Source organism: Rhododendron vialii, chromosome 10a, assembly GCF_030253575.1.
Source record: "Rhododendron vialii isolate Sample 1 chromosome 10a, ASM3025357v1".
Classification (NCBI taxonomy): domain Eukaryota; kingdom Viridiplantae; phylum Streptophyta; class Magnoliopsida; order Ericales; family Ericaceae; genus Rhododendron; species Rhododendron vialii.
The window spans coordinates 29,719,989-29,727,826 of NC_080566.1; positions in this window are offsets into that span (position 1 = coordinate 29,719,989).

Consider the following 7,838-nt stretch of genomic DNA (forward strand, 5'->3'; position numbering starts at 1 on the left):
ATAAAATTGATTAATCAATAGCAGTCAAATATTAATCCATTACATAAAAGCATGACTTTTAGTATAATTTTCTAACAAACTCCCACTAAGACTCAAAGTCATGCTGCCATGCATCTCACTCACATTTCCTCTACATGACTATCAAAAGTCTTAGCTTGTAAGCTGTTCGTAAAAGGATCTGCTTGGTTGTTTATCGATGCAATCTTGGACACATCTACATCACTACGCTGAACGATCTCTCGAATCAGGTGATACTTACGCTCAACGTATTTCCCTTCTTATGAATCAATGGCTCCTTAGAGTTAGCAATTGCATTGCTATTGTCACAATAGATGTAATAGCTAATTGCTCTAAAGGAATCACTTCTAGATCCATTAAGAAGTATCTAAGTCAAACGGTCTTTTTGGCTGCTTAAGAAGCTACCACATACTCGGCCTCTATGGTGGAATCAATCAATGCACGATTGTTTGATACTCCTCCAACTTATGGCTCTACCTCCTTAGTAAACACATATCTCGAGGTATACTTTTAGAATCCTTATCTGACACAAAGTCTTAGTCTGTGTACCCATGAGGTATCAGACTATTTGACTGGTACACCAATATATAATCTCTAATTCTTTTCAGATACTTGAAAATATGTTTCACTACAGTCCAACGCTCTTGCCCTAGATTAAACTGAAATCTACTAACCATGCCAACGACAAAGCAAATATCAAGTCTAGTACACAGCATAACATACATGAGGCTTCCTACTGCCAAGGCATAAAGAGCTGCCTTCATCTTCTCCATCTCCTCAGGTATCTTACGATACTGATCTTTGGATAGGTTGATTCTATGTCTAAAAAGGGAGGATCCCTTTCTTGGAATCTTGCATGTTAAAACGAGTAAGGATCTCATCGATATAAGTAGCTCATGATAAACCCCACATTTTATACTTGCGATCTCACATAAGCTTAATCCCAAGGATGTGACCGATTTCTCTCAAGTCCTTCATGTCGAACTGGCTAGATAATCACACCTTTACCGAAAACAACATTCCCACATCGTTTCCGATTAGCAGAATATCATCTACATATAGTACCAGGAACACCACCACTTTTTCGTTGCACTTCTTGTACACACATGACTCATCCGGACATTGATCAAAACCAAAAAAAAAACTTGATTGCTTGATCAAAACGGATGTTCCGAGATCTAGATGCTTGCTTGAGTCCATGAATAGACTCCTTAAGCTTGCACAACATGTGCTCTTGACCCTTTCCTATGAATCCATCTGGTTCCATTATGTGGATACATTTATCCAGATTTTCATTAAGGAATGTAGATTTCACAGCCTTTTGCCAAAATTCCGCATCTTTTATCTTCTAGCTCCTCATTGAAGTTGCAGGGTTCAGCATGTTGTTCATCAGGGATCATATCATAAGATTCTCTCAAGAACATATACCGATTGGGTGAGACAATAACCCTCCTACTATGATGAGGCATCGGTGTGTCAAAAACTCTTTCTTGCAGTATAACCTCCTGTTCTACTGGTGTTGAAGGAGTTTTTGTAAGTCCATCTCCTTTCAATTTCTCTAGAACAATCTTGCTAATGGGCTTGTGGTCTATTATATAGTCTTTCACTAAGAATTGGGCATTGGTGCTAACAATGACCTTCTGATTCTTAGGACTATAAAATAATCTACATTTCGTTCCTCTAAGGTATCCCACAAACAGACAAACTTATGTCATTAATTCCAATTTATCTGCGTTCCCATTCAGCACATGTGCTGGACTACCCAAAACCCGAACATGCCGCAGATTAGGTTTGCGCCCAGTTCACAGTTCTGTGGGTATAGATGGTACAAACTTAGATGATACCAAGTTATGAATGTACGCTGTTGTTTCTAGTGCATGTCCCCAAAACGAAATTGGTAAATCTGAATAACTCATCATTGATCTTACCATATCCATAAAAGTCATATTCATTCTCTCTGCTATACCATTTTGTTGTGGCATACCTAAAGCTGACAATTGAGATGTAATCCCTTCAGCTAAAAAGTAGTCCCTAAACTCTCCCAGGAGGTATTCGCCACCACGATCAAATCGTAGTGTCTTGAGACATTTATCGAGATGCTTCTCCGTTTCCGCCCTATACTCCCTGAATTTCTCAAAGCATTCGAACTTACGGTGCATCAAATAAATGTATCAAAACATTGAGTAATTATCAAAGTGATGAAATACTCAAAATCACCTCTTACTTGGACATTCATGGGTCCACATAAATCAGAATGAACCAATTTCAATGGTTTTTTGGCTCTGTAACCTTTTGCTGATAAAAAAGCCTCTTGCTCATCTTACCTTCTAAATAGGATTCACAGACTAGAAGTTCCTCAACTTTCAATGAACCCAAAGGTCCATCCCTGACCAGTTGTAGACACCCCGATCTGGTTTTCCAATTGTTTTACTTCGTTTTTCAGTTTCAAACCCAAAAATCCAAAATAAAAACCCTGACCTGAGGTTTGACCATCGCGCGATCCATTGGATCCCTCGCGCGATTCTTCATTTGCCAGGTGTTGGTCAAAGTCAAAGCCTTGACTGTTGACCATCGCGGGGCTGATTTAACCATCGCGCGACGGAGTCACTTCATCGCGCGATGGTCAACATCTGTCACTTTCACCTTTTTCTAGCTGGATTGTGTGATGATCAGGGGGCTACGGTCCTGAGGAACCCCATTTTCGCCGACTGAACAGCGTTTGCAGAGCCTTGGGGTTAGCCACCCACTCAACCTCTCCCATCACCTTTTGGGATGGCCTTAGCTACCAAGTTAGCAAGGCCAGCCTTGTTGGCTGGTCTCTACACATTGTTTACTACCCACCAAGCCCTCTTTCAACTCCTATATATACCCCCCATGGTTCTTCTTCCAAAGGGTTACCAAAAATCAAGCAAGAGAAAAAAAAAAGCTCTACAAGCTCTAGCTTACTTGATATCTACTCACTCTAACCACATCCATACACTCATTTTCCAAGCTACACCACCTTGTTCAATCCCTTTTCAAAACACTCAAGCAAAGGTATAATTCCTGTTGTTTACTGTTTCGATCACAGAGGGGGGCTGGCAGGGCTACAAGAGCCGTGTTACCAGCAAACTCGCGCGCGAGGGACCACTGTATCGCGCGACTGTTTCAGTCAGCACGTGTTAGTCCTCATGGGGATGGGATGCTGGTTATTTTCTTTCTTATAGTGTCTTAAATCACCGTGAAGCATGTTTAAAACCAGACCCACTGTCTTGCATGCTAAAATTTGTAGCTTAACTTAGAACTCTTTGTCATTAGCATGGGAATGCCCCTGAGTTGCTTCTGAATATGTCTCAGAGCTCAGGCATGCAAAGCAATTCCTGGAAGTCCAGTAAGGATCAACGCCCGATGGTTTCATTCCATCGCGCGAGGGTTTGTTTATTTCCAGAAATTGCCCTTGCATGGGGTAACTTGGTCCATAATCTTTGGTTTAATACCCCCACTGTTTAGGGGTTGTATCTCAATTTCATTTATTCTGTTGTAATTATTATTTACTTTCAGTACTTATAAACTGTTTGGTTTGGTCCTGGGTGTGCACTGGTCCTTTCAGAGCCCAGAAGGAGGTAAAATTGAACCTGTTGGAAGGACATGATCATCGCGCGATGGTATGAGTTGGTCGCGCGATGGTTGACTTGCATGCTGGTAGAGCCATGCATGCAAGTTGGCTGCTGCCTGTATCACCTTCATATCAATGCACTGTTTTGATGCCCGGTAACGGTGTTGGGTTTTATCTTGTTTATTTTTCAAGCATGCCTTCCATCCATACTATTTTTGATCACATCCTGCAAAGTGCTACAGTTTTAATCCTTGATTAATTGTTTCCCGCCCTAAATGGCTAAAAATTGTTTAATAAAAGAAGAATTGCAAATATTTTCGCAAAATGCCTAAGTAGAGACCAATCTTCGGATTGGGCGAGAGGGGTGCTTTAAAACCCTTCCCCTCTCGTAACCTGACTCCCGAACCCAGATATGGTTATGACGGATTGGTTTATTAACTTTTTAAAATCAAATTAGTGCGGCAGGTGCTTCGAAATACGGTTCCTTGAGTGTTGGACCTTCAAAAACCCAAGTGGCAACTCTGTACTTTCGTGAGCGCTTGCTATCTCTGCTACTAGTGCTCCCTCGATTCCGGGAAACCGGGGGTCTTCCAAAGGGCATGCTGCCCACAGTGACGACTCTGCTGGGGAACAATTAGTATTAATCCATGCTTCAAAGTTTAATACGCTTATGAATAATCCCTTAAAAGTCTGTCAAAACGGTGAGCTTTGCACTGCCGAAGGTCGGAATGGTGATTTAACAGGACCTCATGTCCGGCCAATCCAATCTGGGACTTTTCCGATTGATCATTTGTGTATTTTCCTTTTAAAATGAACTAAATAAAGTGAGCCAAATTTGAAAAAGGCATTTTGCAATATTGTGATTCTTCTTTTCTTAAAAACATTTTTTTAGCATTCCTCACTTGCATCGATGTGGGATAAGCCTCGTTGGATCGTTTTGGCAATCCAGCACGGTTTACCGGAGCCTGGGGACCCGGAATGACCAACAACCTCCGATGATGATGAGTCATTCTACCGTTTGACTGTTGCTCTGCATTTACGCGGGCAGCGGGAGGTATATCTTGTCTCTAGTCCGAAGAACCCGTTACAAGCCAAAATCAGCCTTTGCATATACAAAGCACTAGCACTCTTCAAACTAAGACAGGAACCCACAAGGTAAGATTTACCTGCATCTAATCCCTATATACTGTCTTCGTGTTACTGCTTTCCCTATCGCATGCACTGTACATACATACCGCTTGCATAGGAGCATGTTTAGGGCGGCTTCTAGGTTCTCAAGTCTTCGAGTCTGTCTTAAAATGTTAGGACACTGCCTCAGACCCGATGAAGAGTCATGCATCTCGACGGTGCATGTTATCAATTTTCAAAGTCCTTAGATCAGCGAGGCTTTGGGATATCAAACCTCTCTAAACCTTTGTCTAATACCCAATCAAGGTTTCAAACAGAAAATAAGGAAACAACGGAGAAAATGCCGTGATGCTTACATCACCTTGGTTATCGTGCGAAGCATGTACACTGTTTAGGCTATGGTGCTATGCCACCTACGCCGCCCAAGTTAAGGTATCACGTCATCTACACCGAGTTGTTCCAAAGTTCAAAGTTGAAACGTTGAGAATGGAATAGACAAAGGATTAGGCTATTTTGACATCTCTTAGTCTTCATCAATCTATTTGAAGGATACACTCGCGAAAAGATTTCCGAGGATGCTGGCAGTGTCCAAACATTTTGAGATAGTCTTCTCATCTAGATCTAGAGTCTAGGATGACACTGACGACGGTGATTGCGCTTTCGCTTTAGTCTTTTATTTAGATTAAAGTTATTGCAGGACCCCGATTAAGCCTTTTCTTACTTTACTGCAAGCAAAGTTCTGAATCATTGCATCACCACGGAGAGTATCGAAGCAGAAAGGCAAACCCACTTGGGAACGTCTGCACCAAAATCCGGTTCAAAGGCTAGTCAGGTTACAATCCCAATCAGTCGCAACGAAAGACTCTCCGCGATCTCTGTTGGCTACTCTTCAGTCAGGCTCATCTTCAGTTATCCAGGAGGTTAAACCCCCGACATCGCCAACTCTTTCATCTTCATCAAGTTCCTCTGAAACACCGGTCATGGCAGATCAACCTCAATTGCTCACTATGGAAGCAATGTTCACAAGCCTTCAGAATAGTATCGCCACCATGCAATAAAGGGTGGCTCAGACAGATGCCAATGTTACCCGTTTGAATGACCTCTTCAACACTCGTCTTCCACCGGTGGCAGAAGCGGGAGGCGAGGTCAATAAGGATGTTCATGCAGAACATATCTTTATCGAAGACCCGAATCATGCAGGACGGCTTATAATTTAGCCCAATCCGAGAGAAGCTCGCCCAATAGCCGCAAACCTGGACCCTGCTATCGTTTGGCCTACTCGAAATCCTGATTTAGTTGCTCTTATGGCCAAGATCACCAAGCTGGAGGAATCTGTTTCTAAGTTTGAAAGGATCAGTGCCGGGGAAATTGACTTGGACTGTCTCTGTTTGTATCCCAATGCCAAGCTTCCTGACAAGATCAAAATGCCAGACCTAGCCAAGTTTAATGGCAGTGGTGACCCTAAGACTCATCTCTATAGTTATCACGCTGCTATGAAGCTCTTGTCAGTCAAGCCTGAAGCCATGTCACAGTTGTTCCCTCAGACTCTCTCCGGTCCGGCTTTTCATTGGTTCTTGTCACTCGACATTGCCAAGAGGAGGACTTGGGGGGATATTGTTGTTGCGTTTATTTCGCAGTACAGTTATAATTCCTTGCTGAAAGTGACGACTCGGGAGCTTGAATCTACCAAGATGGAAGCCAAAGAGTCCTTCACGGACTTTGTTAAGAGGTGGAGGGCTAAGGCTGCCTTAATGACCGATTGTTCGAGCGAGAGGGATCAACTCCGCATCATTTCCTGCAATCTTCAACCAGATTATGCTAAGCATTTGGTTTTTGTTCAGGCATCGGCAAACTTTGAAACTTTCTTCGACTCTAGCCCGGCCATCGAGGATGCGCTGCAAAGTGGCATTCTATCAAAAGGAGAATCCTATAACCCTTCGAAATCAAAACCTCAGGCATACTCTGGCAACACCAATGCGCTATTTGGGGGTGGGACTTTCTCCAACGCAGCAACCAGTGGCACCAACGTCTCCTCCAACACTGCCAATCACATTGCCGATGTCAATCAAGTGCAGACTCCACAGAACAACCGTCCTCGTAACCAACCCCGTAGTTTCTCCGCATTTGAGGCTTCATTGTCCTCTATTATGGAAAAGTTAATCAGATCGGGACATCTGAAACCCCTTGATCCGACTCCTCTACCCAAAAATCCTTCACCCAGTTTTAAAGCCAATCTCTATTGCGCCTATCACCAAGGGGCTGGTCATCTTACAGATTCCTCCTTCTGCCTCTGTCATGCGATTCAGGATCTTATAGATGAAGGGACCCTTCAGGCTCCACCTCCTCCATCTCGAAAACCAAACATCCTTTCTAGTTCCATGCCAAAGCATAATGCTGCTCCCCATATCAACCACATATCCTCCAACTCCACTCAAATCGACCCTTGCTCCACCATATTCAACCCCACCGACCATATAATCCCAGTGAACAAACCTAAACCGGTCATAACTATACCTTCGGAGTTAGAAGCAGAACTCATGTACATTGGAGAACCTTCTCGTCCTAATCCAAGTCTTCAACTCCTCCAGACAAGCTTTGATCTCTTCAACGAAATCATTGGTGATCTCCATGATGACCCTATCCATCCTGTACGACTTGGCCCAACCTCGACTCGTCGTGATCCTATCCCGGTTATAACAGATCCTAGTTCTTCTCGAAACTTTGAAAGCCAGTTCAGGGCTGCGTTACTAACATTCTTCGAGCAAGACCCTGAACTCAGCATGCAGGCTGTGGGTTGGTCCATAGCCGACGGTGATGATTATGCCGCTCCTATGATCCAAGAATGGAGCCAGCTCGAGTTAGAAGGCTTCCCGTTACACCCTGATTATCTTCCACTGCCTCAGGAGGACTAGGCTTGGGACGAAGAATGGCAGGTCGGACACGACCAGGTGATGCTCGATCCTTTGGATGGTATCTCCTTGTACATGCTGTTTCAACAGCTTGAACCTATCCTTCCCGAAGAGGAGTACTATTGGGATCCCGAGCCTGCTTGGCAATTCCCGTTGGATTTTGACACTAATCCGCTTCAAGGTTATGC